A 15,146-nucleotide genomic window follows, 5' to 3' on the forward strand; every position below is an offset into this window, starting at 1 on the left:
TTTGATGTAATATAACAAAAGCTTGGAAAGAAAGTCTTTTGCTACTTGAAGTGTTATAAACTCCCTTTGAGAACCCTCCTTCAGAAATTCTTTTGGTTTCAAAACAACCTTTCTTTTCTTTGCTTCTCCCTTTGCCTCTTATGTCTTTAGCCTGCAGCAATGTGTACCTGAATGGCAGATCAAAGACCTGAAAATTATTGTTTTCTATTAATGCTTTTCAAAATTCATTTGAGTGATTTTCATGCTGATAACCCCTGCCAATAAACATCTTTTATATTTATGGTCATGATTTACACAGCAAAAGCCTAATCTAAACTTTGTAGTTCATTAGCAAGGTGAATGGGGATAGTTATATATTTGCTGACAAAGAAATAAGTATGTAAGAAAACAGCAAAAATAAAATGTGATTCTGAAAAACTCAAGGACTATACAAAAATAAATCTTTTCCTGTGATCTCAACCCAAAATATAAATCTATGTTTTTACTCAATTCTTAAGAATTCTCCTTTATAATAGGCCTCAGCCCCTGAGGTTTCCTTCTTTGGATGGGCTGGTTCTTTTCAGAAACTCTAATTTAGAAAAGAGGTCCAGGCCAAAGATTTCTTCACCCCTCTCCAGGCTGTACTACTGACTCATATCTTTAGGTCTTTGTGTACTTTCCCCTCAGTCCTGTTCCTTCTGTCCTCACCTTCTTCCATCTTCTCTCCTGATTTTCACTCTCATTTGTATTGCCTTCCATCTTTGTTAGAATTTAAGCTTCTTGAGGGTAGATACTGTCTTTCTACTTATATTTGTATTAGCACTTAATGCAGTATTTCCCATCTAATAAGCACTTTATAAATGCTTATTCACTGATAATTTTTAAATTCTATAATTTAGTTTGAATTTTAAAAGGATGATAATAATTCCATCTAGGATATGGTATATGTTTGAAGAAGGAGGTGTGCTGGTTATGTAGCAAGACTGAAGGATAACAGGTAGATAGCCTTAGTGCTGTCTCTATGAAGTTGGGTCAATCTACTTTGCAGAATTTAAAAGTCACACAGGACAAAAAGGTATGACTGGGTTATAATATGCATCATATTCATGAAATAAAGATTTCAAAATTTAGATTACATTTTATAAAGTTCTGAAGCAATTTAATGGGTTTAGTTTTGGGATAGCACAAAATCTCATATAGAGTTCCTTAACCATTAGTTTATGCACAAAAAAAGGGATTTTAAGTAGAGAAAGGCCCTTTCCTTTTGGGGACTTCCTGCCCCTGTAACATTAGTCCTACAAAATCACTCCCTAACATAATCTTTCATGCTATAAGATACTTGAAAATTTCAGACACTACTTTATGTCAGAGAAAATTTTATTCCTTGAGATGCAAGTTCTCAATGCCTAAATTGCTATCTTTTACAATTGTCTTCACAACTTACTTTATTGTTCTGTCATTGTCTTGGACTTTAAGAAAAGTTATGGTAACAGCAAAGTGAATTATCATTATCTTCACATTGACAACAATGATGGATTTGCAAATTATTATATACTAGGAAAACCAAAGACATCAACATATTAATAATCATCTTAAAGGAAAATACAGTGCTAATACAAATGTAAATAGAAAGACAGTGGCAAAAGTAGCCAGAAAGAAGGAACAAGGGAAAATATATCTTGTTATATCTATAAATATATAGAACATTTATGCATACATATATGATTATGTATTTAATATATATTTTAAAATATTTCTTAGAAGAGCGAAATTTAAAAGCCTGGGGTTGAGAGGGGAGAGTAGATGTTAGAAACTCTGTATATTAAAATAGCTACATTGTTTTATACTACTTGAGTGCCCTCTGTCTTTTCCTGTTACTATAAGCATCTAATTGGCCTCTTGGGATTTATTCCTTTTTGTTCAATAAAGGACAAATCTCAGTTTACTTTTATATTTTAAGTGGATTTTTATTTAAAACAATTTTCCCTGTTCTATTAAAGATTTTCCAATTCACTTAAAACATGGACTTGCTCTAAAACCATTTTTCAAATAGCTATAATCATTATTGAAATTTTCACGGCACAGATAAAATTGCTGATATTTGAGACATTCTGCATTTGAGGTACAGGAAATGTATTAGTACATTTTTTTTATAAATAGTAATGTATTTTTTCCAATTACATATAAAGATAGTTTTTAACATTCATTTTTATAAGATTTTGAGTTCCAAATTTTTCTTCCTCCCTCTCCGTCCTCCCCCTTCCTAAGACAACAAGCAATCTGATAAAGGTTATACATTTGCAATCATATTAAGCATGTTTCCACATTAGATGTCTTAACTGTATATGTGTTTTAAAGGCTGCTGGGACCTCGTCCATCCTTAACAAAGGGAATGCTATCCTTCTCTCCTTTCCTACAACACTGTATTTAAATATTTTTCCTAAGAATATACATCAAGGTTTGTTAATATATTCAGTAATTAGTTTGCTGAGAAACTACTCTAGTGTTCCAAGGTGTTATGCTACTAATTAACACTTAATAATGTATTCTTTGTACCAACAAGTCCACAGGGCTCTCAGTAGTGTAGTATACTGGCACCAAATACCTATTGTAAAAACCTGTCATGGACATCCTGTTGCATAAGCATCCAGGCTGGTTCTCCAAGTATGATATATAAACAGTGTGATATTTTAGGAGAAACACTGTCCATATAATCTAAAGACCTGGATTTGAATCCTGATTCTGAAACTGACTAGGTGTGTGACCTTGAATAAGTCAATTAACTTTGATCATGTTTCCTCATCTCTAAAATGGAGATAATAATAATAATATTTTTTCACTAAGGAGGTAAGGAAATGCTACACAAATACTAAAGCAGTTTTGAAATGTGAGATATGTTATTCTTATTATAACTTTTATTACTATATTTGGGAAGGGAGAAACCTACCATGCACATACATCATGGAAATCACATTGCATGAGATAAGAAGCATGGTTCTGTTCAGCATGAAAATGTTTAGTGGCATAGAATTAAAAATCTGACCAAGCAATTTTGCCAAGATACACTCTGTGCACTGAACATGAATATATTTGAGTACTATTTCTATCCCTTCCATGCAGTAAGTGGGCCAGTGATAGAGTGCCAGGTCAAAGTCAGGAAGACTCATCTTTCTAAGTTAAAAGCTGTCATCAGACATTCACTAGCTATGTGACCCTGGGTAAGTCACTTAACCATGTTTACCTCTATTTCCTCATTTATAAAGTGAGCTGGAGAAGGAAATGGCAAAGCACTCCACTATCTTTGCCAAGAAAACCCCCATATGGGGTCACAAATAGTTGCACACGATTGAAACGACAGGATAATGACTAAAACAATTGAACAACAACAAAATGTAGCTCTTCTGCTTACTAGCTTTGTGACTGTTCACTTATAAGAATTACAGTTGGGAGCAAACTTAGAGCAAACTATGGCCTATGGGCCAAATTCAGGCTGCTGCCTGTTTATTACAGCCTAAGAGCTAAGAATGATTTAACAATTTGTTAAACAGACCCCTGACATCTATCAAACTCATCTCATAGTGGAAGAGGCCAAGAGAGGTAAAGAGACTTTTGCTAGGTCACATCTTTATTAAACAACAGAACCAGAATTTGAATTTAAATCTCTTTCCAAATCCAGTATTCTTTCTACTATAGAACAATATATCTTAATCTTGACCAAGTGCAGGGAGACATATGATATCACCAGGTTTGTAATTTACCATATCCATTGACTTAGCTGGCCAAGTCAGAATTTAGACATCCTTCCTACTGACCAGGTGTCCAGGTACTTTCTCACACATAACCATCCTATACCTTATCTTGCTCACCTATGAAATAAGAAGACTGAACCCCATGGTTACTAAGCAGCTCTCCAATTCCAATTCTGTGGAGGAGGCACATGTTAAAATCACCTGCCACATTAAGCAGATGAGAATGTAAAGAAAAAAAATAAGCCCTTTAGGAATATTTCAAAAACGAATGTCAGGCTGACAATAATGAGGGCCGAGGCATGGCCAAATTTGATACGTTGACCTCCTGCACAGCAGACAGTTTGATTTTTCCTAAAAGCAGTATATGGCTTTCTATTTAAACAGTTGCCTGGAGTCTCATGATGCTCCTTGCTATTTATTGAGTGTATGTCTTCTGCTGTCAGTTTTTCCTACAAAGGTAATCCTTAACACATAGCTATAGATATTATGTTGGCCTTTTATAGAAAGGTGCTACCTCTTTAAGAAAAAAAATCTCCCCTTCAGTTTAATAGCATCTCCCATGAGAACTCTGAAAGATGCAGAGTTACAACAAAGGCAGCAGAATCTAGGGCATGCTGCCACCAATCTGCACACTGGCTCAGTTTCTGCCACAGTCTGTAACAATGAAGAGCATTAAACATTTACCCAACTGCTTGTTATCAAAATTGCTTATCTTGTACTTTTTAATAATAACTCCTTTGATTTTCCTGGAGCAGAGATCTCTACCTGGCAGGGAAGAAATGCAGGAAGAAATGTTCCCAACCTTAGCTAATCCTACCTCCCCACTATCCCTACTTCCCACACCCTCAAGAGAGAAGCCATTTTTATAGAAATCACTCAAGGAATCAAATTCTAAGCATTCCGACAATAGACATTTTGAGTGTAGAGACTGTGTACTGTTGTCTAATAGATCTAGGTCTTTTTTCTAGGCATGGGTTTGTACAATTAATCAAATCTAGGCTTTGTCTGTGGGAAGTATTTCATTGGTGTGGTGGGTAAATTATCTCTTTATAGAAGCATCTGTGTTGCTGGTACAGTGATTCTATTTTTAACCTCCCTAAAAGAATTTTCTTTTTCTAAGAGCCCCATCAGACAATAGGAAATCACTTTCCCAACCTTGAAGCTCATTAGATGCTCATATTTTTATATTATTTTTTTAAATGAAAAAAATTCTTTCCAAACTGAAGAATAAGCCAAGTCCAATATTTAAATCACACCACTTTTATAAACATATTAATTGTTTATTTCCATATACCCAGCTCTAAACCTGCCTTTCCATGCCAAAAAAAAGGTAATAATAATCACTGGCCCCTAGAGGAGGAAGCCATTTTGAATAAAAGTATATTATGATTTGGGACAAAGTAGACTGTAAGTTCCTCAAGGATAGGGAACCTATATTTTATTTTATTTTATTTTTTTTAGTAAGGCAATTGGGGTTAAGTGACTTGCCCAGGGTCACACAGCTAGCAAGTGTTAAGTGTCTGAGACTGGATTTGAACTCAGGCACTCCTGAATCCAGGGCCAGTGCTCTATTCACTGCGCCATCTAGCTGCCCCGGGAACCTATATTTTAGAACTCTTTTGCATTCCTGCCTCAGCACTTACCTGAGTGATGGGCACACAATAGGAATTCAATCAATATTTCCTGAATCAAATTGTTCTGCTCTGGCTAAACCCAGCAGAACAGAAAACAATTATGGTTTAAATTGATGCTTGCTGAGTTTTTTCCTAGAGAGAGAAGAATAAGCAGGGGCTACATTTTTTTTTCTATAGGAGTAAGGGCCTTCCTTCATCTCTGAGCTCTGTGACATATATTGAAGAATAAAAAAAAAACAAAGAAAAAACAAACAAAGCTGTTCCTGAATATAGGTAGCATTCATTTAAACATTTTAAAATTGCTTCTTTATGCCAAGCATTTATGGTGCTAGGGTCTGGCAGTGATACAAAGTCAAAATATAACAATCTCCACTGTAATGTTTGGAATGATACCACCTGCTGGAGACTTACTGCAGGATGCTCCGCCATGAGGAGAAGGCATCTGAGGATAAGACATGCAGCTCTTTGGCTTCAGGAAGTGACGTTTGTTTGTGGGAGGAAGAAGGGGCGAGGCTGGCGCTCTCGCTCTCCTTCGTCAGGACTCTGGTTGAGAGTGGAGCTAGGAATGCTCTCTCCCTTTAATAGATCGATGAATCTAGGCCTTTCTCTCTCTCTTTATGAAATTTTTATTCTTTGTAATAAATGCTTAAAAGTCTAACTCTTGCTAAAGCTTATAATTTATTGGTGACCACTCATTATATATTTTAGACAGACTTGCTAGAATTTTAGCCCCTTACACCACCATAATGAAGTTTACAGTCTGGGGTGGGGTAAAACACAAGCATCAATAATTATAATGCACAATATTATATTCCTGCATTAGAGAGGTACTAAACCCAAAATGTATGTGAGATCTAAGGTTTTTATTGAACAGAGATGCAATGTAATGAAAGGTTTCTTGGAAAAGTTATAATGTGAACTGTACTTTGAAGGATTCAAATTCAATAGGCTAAAAGAGTGAAAGGCAGATATTCCAAGCTTAGGGAAGAGAGTGAGAAATGATACCAAAATAGGGGACCACAGGGCCTGTTGCAGTTCAAATGCTAGTATAATTGTATTATCATGGGATAAGGCTAGAAAGGGAGGAGAATTTCAAAACATGTATATTTGGAGTCAGGAATGTCATGAATTCCAGGAAAATACTTTTCAACTATTCTCAATAGATAAGAGAGAGCCAATGAAATTTTTTGAGCAACCCACATCAAGATGTAGAGACATAAGATAGACAATTTCAGTAGCACTATTGAGATCATTGGGAGAGAAAAAGAAGGAGACAGGAAAATCTGTTATAAGAAGATACCTGTGCAGTTGATAATCAGTGCCTCTATTAGAATGTAGCAATGGGGAAAGAGAAGAGGAAAGACAAGGGTGTTGTATATACTGGATGACTAGAAGTAATAGATGAGAGAGGGAAGAGTTGACAACATTCCTAAGGTTTTAGCATAGGAGTATCTCTGTGTAATGAAGGGCACATAAGTTATCAGATTCATATCTTAAAAGGATCATCAAATCAGGAATTCATGGAGAATGGGGAAAAGAGGTAAGGTATACATTGCCTCTGAATCTTTTTAAACTGACCATACTTTGATACACAGATGAATCCTCATTATCTTCAATGTGGATAATTTCTCTAACATTTGAGATCACAATCCAAACATGAGCTTTTGTTTAGTAAAATTTTCATCCATGTTCCATAAATCCATCACAGATGGTCCATGGAATACGTTTTACGTTTTCTGTAGTTATCTTGACCATGTATGGCTACCACTGGAACATATAGGCTATCCATATTTTTATTTCTTGATACTAGCATGTAAATGTCATAATTTCTTTTCCAGTCATACATCTTTCTAATAACATACTTTATGCCAAATTTCTTGGGAAATACTTGGTTGACATTTTTACTCTACTTATTCTAATCATAATCCTTTTTATTAACCTTTGGATGACCACCAACTTTAATTATTCAGAGGGTATATCATTCTATGATTTGAAGCCAAATGCTCCCAGAAGAAGATAGGGGTCAAAAAAGGGGTCTTCATTTTCAAAGTAAGGCTTGAAGTCTTAAAAATCACTATTGTCTTTTCTAAAAGCTATTTCTTCCTTGGCCTCAAATCTGAACCCAACTCATTTTCCATGTATACTGTATATCCAAAATATGAATACTGATGGATTATTTCTTTTGATTTTCCATCCAGCTTGAGATCATAATCTATATGCATTCTTTATCCACTTGGATTTCCCATTATGTATTCTTGAGCCAAATGCTTTTGAGTAATAATAAGTCTAACTTCTTTGAAGTATTTTCAATGTTCTGGAGAATTCCATCCATAAATAGGATAAATACCACTTAAAGGGACTAGCTATTTGATTTAGATTCTTCACTGTATATCCCCAATAGCATCATTACATACCATAAGGCTTTATGATTCATTCCTCACTTGATATTAATCATACAATGGTCACGTACATGTTTACTGCTATTGGAATAATCTAATATGACAAATTTGTGGAAGATGATTCTTCCCCCTAGAATGTAAGCTTCTTGAGAGCAATTCTATTTCATTTTTTTTCTTTACCCACAATACATAACACAGTGCCATGCACACAGTAAAGATTTGAAAAATAAATCCCTGTTGAATTGAATTGAATAAAATGGGAGACTATAAGGAGACAATGCTTTTATCTAATCTGTTCTTTTTTACATTTCCTACTGTTTAAATAGGTAGAGTTAGAATTTTCTCAATTGATTGCCATATCTTTATTGCATTTTTATTCTTTCTTCTAATTTGACTGTGATTTTGAATTGTGATTTGGAAATCTCTAGGAGACAGGTAACCTATTGTTTACTGTTTGTTAAAATAAAATCAGTTTTTTATTTATGTATGTATTTAGGTGATGTTTCAGCACTGTTGGTGTTCATCACCTAACTAAATGTATTTCATTCCTTTTGTTCTATAGGTACACTAGAAAGCAAAGACCCTGAAGAAAGGCTTCTACCAGGGGAGGAGTAAGAACAGCAATCAAAGGAGAATGTCCATTGGCCTTGGAAAGAAGCATTCTTGTTATCAAAGACCTCCAAACTAATTTTGTACTGTCAGGAGAATGAGAACGTTCATATATGAATCCAAGCTTTCAGCTGCTTATCTGAATGAATTTTTTCCTGTATATTTCTAAAGGGTTTTCCTATTACTTCAAATACTTTATCTAAGAAAAAAAATAAATATGAATTTCCACTCTAGTTGTTATCTAAGCATAGGTAAAGGCTCAGGACTATTCTCAACTTTCTTATTAAACTCAATGTTCTTTTCCCTCTATCAGCAGAATCAAGTTGTTATTCTCAAATGGATTTACGTCATCTTCAGGCTACTCATTGAGATCCATCTTGTCACCCACATTTCACAGCTTGACAACTTGTCAGAGGCATTTTGTTTCTGGCCATTCATTCCCAATTCTCCCACTCAAATGCCTGGTCTGTAAGGTAAGAAAAGAATAAAAATAACTGTGGTAACCTAAAATGTTCCTATTGTCACTTCTGTAATGTAATTGTACTATAAGAGTCAAATGTATACACACACACACACACACACACACACACACACATTCATTTTCAGATATAAAAGCCAGATGTTGCTTTATGGTACCGAGTAAGAATTGAAGTTAAAATTATAATTAACAAAGGCATTATGTTTTTTTTAACAAATTAATAAACATAAAAATTCCAAAAATTGCATGAAATATTTAATATAATTTCCTTTCTTTGTGACATGTCACTCAATTAAATTTGGACAATGGCTGAAAAGTGCCATAAATCATCAGTGAGTTATCAGCCTTTGCAGGAATACAAAGGTAATGCCCTTTCTCTTTCTGACAATCAGAAAGGGAATTTAATTTGCCTTGCAGTATCTTATGGTGTTGTCCTGTTTTTCACAGATATGGATTTTATTTGCCAAATTTTCTCAAAGGTATACAAAGACTTTTTTTTCTTTTTCTCTCCAAAGTCCTTATGGTTAACTGCATTTGGCCTAATTAAGTGTAATTTGAAATGTTGTCAGAGTTAAGTGTCAGTGGTCTTCAGGAAGTCCAGAAGAATGAAAGCCAGAGTGAAATTGGACCCAAAAGCTTTCCAGTGGAGAGGTGGTGCTGATTCTAGTGCTCAGGACTGATTATTTATTTATAGAAATGTCCACAGAATGTGTAAAGGGTGATTTGTCAAAACAACATGGCTGGATATCCCTTAAGAGCTTCTAAACATGTTTACTCTAATTCTATGTTAAATAACCAAAGAATATTTTATATGTTCTTCTATGTAGGCTTACTAACAAGGACTGAGTATGTTGTCCAAATTACCAGCATCAGTAGTTTTCTTTTATATTTCTCCTATTGTAAATTAATGAATTCACATTTTAGTTTGTAAATAAGTCTTTTGGGAGTTTGGCTACCAAAAATCCTTTACCTGGAGCCTAAATACATTGAGTTAAAATTTGATCCCTTAACCCACAAAACTTGAATCACATCCAATACCAAGGAGAACAACACTAAGATAAAGACACACCCACAAGGCCACAATAAAGTGTTATTTCTCTACCTTATTTTAGTTACAAGAAGAAATGTTGTTTTTTTTTTCAAATGTAGAAACGGTGAGAGGAAATGAAGAGGAAGGTAATAGAATTGAAGATTAAGAGAAGACAGATAAAAGAGAGCATATCAGATAGATTTTTATATTTAGCAATTTTGGTTTCCCTAACACATTGCTTCTCTCCCCATTGTGGTTTCAATATATCACAGTTTGGTATAAGAAATTAAATGGGAATTTTGTAGTAGACACAGATGACACAAAACGGCCAGTCAGTAGATTACACAGAAAAAGCTTAGAAACACAGAAATGCATAAAATATATGTGTAGTATTATATAGTATCTACATATTTTACCTTTTAATACCATGATAATTCAGACTTCTTCTCTGGTATTAAAGGAGGGTCAAAAATGTTCATATGTATTCTCTAGATTGTAGGGGGTGCCATACTCCTAATGCACATGATGTTGAAGGGATAACTATGTCTATTAGAAAGAGCACTGGATTTAGAATTAGAGGATTTGGGTTTAAATCCTGACTGCAGCTAAATATAGGAGTGACCCTAGACAAATCATTGTATCTCTCTGATCTTTAAGTTTCATCATCTGTAAAAAAGGTAGAGGGTTTAGGAAAAAAATTATCTATAATGTAATTTTCAGTTTTATATATTATGATACCATTTTTTTCCATTCAATAAAATCTCTAGGAAACGAAAATAATTAGGGAATAATTAAATTAAAAACAGTGAACAGTTTTATAACTTCCATTACATATTGCCAATTCCCAATAAAATAAATTAGACTATATTGTAACATATACAAATTATCATTCCTATATAATTTATATATTACATATATATTATTATAGCTGTGTATATGTATATGTGTATGTATATATGTATATATACATATATGTGTATGTATATATGTGTGTATGCATATACACATCTATGTATACATATACGCATATACACATACACATACACATACACACACACACACACACACACACACACACACACACATATATATATATATTAGGCCTCCACCAGTTGTGGATGACCATGGATCATATATGCATACATATATATGTGTATATATATGGGGGGATGTGAGTATGTGTATATATAAATAATGTATATGTGTACATCGATGTAATAGTGTGCCAGTTTCTCCATAACTATGATGCTGAACTTTAAAACTTTTAACTATCTGTGTCAATTTAATAGAGATAAGTTGGTAACTCAAAGTTCTTTAAATTTAGATCTCTTTGATTGTTAACAAATTTGAATGAATTTTCAGGTGACTCTTTTTCTTCTTCAAGAACTGTCTGATTATGTCTTTTGATCACATCCATTAGCATCACTCATTCTTATGTCATTATCAATTCATTAAGCATATGAGGTATCAAATTTTTTATCAGATATATTTATGGTAAATGTTTTTTCGTTTTTCTTTTCTTCTCTTTTCTTTCTTTTTTTGCAGGGCAATGAGGGTTAAGTGACTTGTGCAAGGTCACACAGCTAGTAAGTGTTAAGTGTCTAAGGCTGGATTTGAACTCAGGTCCTCCTGAATCCAGGGCCATTGCTTTATCCACTGCACCACCTAGCTGCCTGTAAATGTTTTTGCTTATTCACTTCTTTGTTTCTCCTTCTCCCATGGAGGTTTTGCTTTATATTGTGCTAGAATTTTTAGTTTTATGAAATCAAATTTTAGTCTTATGTAATCCATCTCTTTTGTCTCATAATTTATTCCATTTGTTGACTAAGTGAGCATATTTCCTCCCTTTAACATTGTAATGGGTATGTTATTTTAGTTCTAATGGTTTCAAAAGTAATGTTTGGAGGGATTTATGTTAGGTCAAAGTTGACTACAGCATATTATCAACAAAGAATTATACAAATGAAGTTAATTTACGTAACTTCAAACAACGTATCATCAGAAAAAGTGGGCTGTTCATATAGCAAGAAAGAAAAGATGTTGATCTTGAAGGTTTCTTTGGAATTCATAAAATATTAAATGACTAGAAGAAGGCCTCTAGTATGTCCATCTAGGACAGATTTATGAGAGCATGGATAAAAAATATACAGAAAGGGAAGTTCTGGATAGGCTGAGATTTGTACTTATGGAGAAAGCACACACATTGATAAAATTGAAGTGTTGTATCTACTTTTAATTTATTGTACCATATACAGTTATGGAGTTGGGTCTGCATCTATCCCATTTTCTCATTTTCTCTTCAATAGGAGGGATTTTCATCCAGTTATACAAACACTTTCATTGAAGACTGATTCCCTTATTAATCATTTTTGATTTTATATTTACCAAATTCTAGGCTATTTTATGTCTTTGCCTCTAAGCATTAGAGTTGTTTCTTTTTTCCTGTTTAATTTAATGCAAGCTAGATTTGATACTTACCACCAATTCTGTATTATCAGTCAAGATCACATTCACCTCCTTCTCCCTGATAATTACACTTGATATTATGTCCATTTGTTCCCCCATATAAATATCGTTATAATTGTACTTAATTATTTGAATTTCTATTTGACTGAAGTTACGTCAATATATAAATTAATTTAGAGACTTAGTAAGGATATCTGAGAAAAATGGCTGGACCATACTAAATAAAGATTGAAGAAATCCATATGGGGAGAGAGCTAATCATCAAAACATTGTGGGATCTGTTCTTTTGCACTCTAGAAACTCATGTTGTGCAATAGCACCCTCTCTCTCCTGGGACTCTGGCCTCTGACATTACAAAAGCATTTTAGGAGATGGTTCTACCCTACTCCTCCATGCCCAATCTAGGAGACAGCTATGGACCAGGTTTCTCATTAAGATATAGTCATCTAACCTGAAACAAAAAAGCAAAATGCAACAGACTCCAACACTGAAAAAAATACTTAGGTCTGGAAATATTAAGTCTTCACTTGAGAATTAGTGAATATTTAAATTCTCTTTCCACAGGCTTCTTTTTTTTCCTGTCCTAAGCCCAACTTCAGAAACAATAATAGACCAGGCTGTTCTGGGGCTTTAACAAAAGCATAGGTAAAAGTTGGGGGGTTTTTTGTTTCTTGTTTTTATTTGTTTGGTTTTTTGTTTTGTTTTGTTTTTTTACTGACAGCATTAAACCCTGGCCTCTAAATTAAATTACCTTTCCAAAACTTTCTAGACCTGAGTTCTTTCCTCCCGAAGAGTATGTTCAGGTTGTGACATTCTCTTTAGTCACTGTTCTCTGTCACTACCACCTTCCTCCTTCACAAAGGATGCTGGAGATATAATCAGTCACAAAACAATGCAACAATTAGCCCACTTTTAGACTTTGGGCAATAAAATAGCCATCAGGTACATGTGGCCCATTTCTATGCTATTTTATGACATTTATATTAGATTAAATATTTTTAATAAAATCACATCAGAGATTTTGCTCTCTATAACAATTTATGTTTTGAATATTTCTAACTTCTTGCTTCTCTCCACCTCGCACCCAACCCCCACCTGAATTAAAGTAATGGACATGCAATTGTAGACATCATGACTGACCATGAATTTTTATATTAAGTAAAACAAGAATAAAAGCAATGCTCAGATTAAAAAAATAAGAAATACGTATATGATAATTCATAATATTAGACCAGAAGAAGAAATGAAAATTAGGAAAAGAATAGAACTCTTAGAAGTTCCCTCAGGAATTTTTCAAGTGGTCACTATAGCTGGCATCTTCAAATTGAATACTTTGTTTCAAACAGCTTATAAGGACACAACAGTTCATCATGATCTCTTCCATGTAGGAAAAGTTATATCTGTCTCTGTCTCTGACTGTCTCCCTTTTCTTTTCATAACTTCTACTTCCCAAGATTTAATAATAATAATATTGTTTTCATTTATGACATTACATATATGTATATGTTTGTGTATAAATATATTTATATTTATATATCCATTTTTACCTGAATTTTCAGACATTTTTGACCACCTAGTATGTATAAGGCCCTGTGCTGAGTGTTGAAGTCTTTCAGTGATAGTGCCTCATTCTTCCTGCAATATTCCTCATTTGCATCAAGCTGAAAGTGATTTATTCTTCCTCAAATTTCCCTATAGTACTTTGCCTGGACATTTTTGTTTTACCCTTAAAAATTCTATGTTCACATATCCTTATTTGCATATTCTATCTATCAGAGTGTATGCTCCTTAAATGGAGGGACTGTTTTTTGTTTTATGTTTTTTTTTTTTAATTTTTATATCACAAAAACTTAACCCAGGATCTTACAGATGATAGGAGGTCAAAAATATTTATTATAGAACAAATTAATTTTTTCTATGTACAGCAGCAACTTCCAGCTACTTAAAATATGTAAAAGTTAAAAAAAAGAGATAAACTGTCATTTCTGTTGTCAAATATCTGAGGTCCTTAAATGTATAATTTTAATGTTGAAGTCTTTGAAAGACTGATAATTGTTTTGTCAACCTTAACTGTCTCAAGGCTTTATCGTATGGAATCCAAAATACAGTACATCAAATTATATTTCAAAAAACTACAAAGAAATCAATAATTGGTTTACATGGTGTGTAATTTAAGATTCTAAATGTGGGTTCTAATCTGTTCCCCCAGTTTTTGGGGAAACTGACTAAAATCACTTATAAAATGAGTTTAAGTTTTTAAGGGTTTATTGAAAGATAGAAAGAGAAAGAATGAGAACAGAATTCCAACAGCCTAGCATTCCTATCTTTCCTCAAATTTCCTGTGAAGTCCTCTGCTGCCACTACCACCATCAAGTCAGGAAACAAAAAAAACAAAAAAAACCAAACAAACCAGACCTCTCTGTGCAGGCCCTCCCTCTCTTTCCTATCCCCTCCCAGAAAACGTGAGGCTCCTCAATTTGATTGGCCGGTAGCCTTGGTGGACAGTACCCATGTGCAAATGTTACTTCCTGATGCCAAGGAAAAGCCGCATGGCCTTGCCCTCTGAAGTATTCTCATGATGGAGCTTTCCTATAGTAAGTCTCCAGTAGGTGGCATCATTCCAATCATTACAATGGTATGTGAAGCAATTGAAGGAGTTTTTTAGGGGATTTCAGGAGTCAAGACTATGTGGAGAAGATAGAGTTCTGAACTTATAACCGTAAAGGCCAAATTTAGTATGGGAAGAGTTAAGTGGGTGGCTCGCCATAGTATTGGGGTAAGAAAGGAAACAGCATCTTTCAA

The 15,146-nt window shown here is 34.0% G+C and overlaps 1 non-coding gene across 1 annotated transcript; it reads right to left on the reverse strand.

Annotated features, from left to right (window-relative positions):
* Positions 1–2,271: 2,271 nt before the first annotated feature.
* LOC122737838 lies at positions 2,272–2,401 on the reverse strand. The gene has a single exon (XR_006354600.1). It is a non-coding gene; the product is annotated as a U6atac minor spliceosomal RNA (small nuclear RNA).
* Positions 2,402–15,146: the final 12,745 nt, after the last annotated feature.

This window comes from Dromiciops gliroides, chromosome 1, assembly GCF_019393635.1.
Source record: "Dromiciops gliroides isolate mDroGli1 chromosome 1, mDroGli1.pri, whole genome shotgun sequence".
Classification (NCBI taxonomy): Eukaryota; Metazoa; Chordata; class Mammalia; order Microbiotheria; family Microbiotheriidae; genus Dromiciops; species Dromiciops gliroides.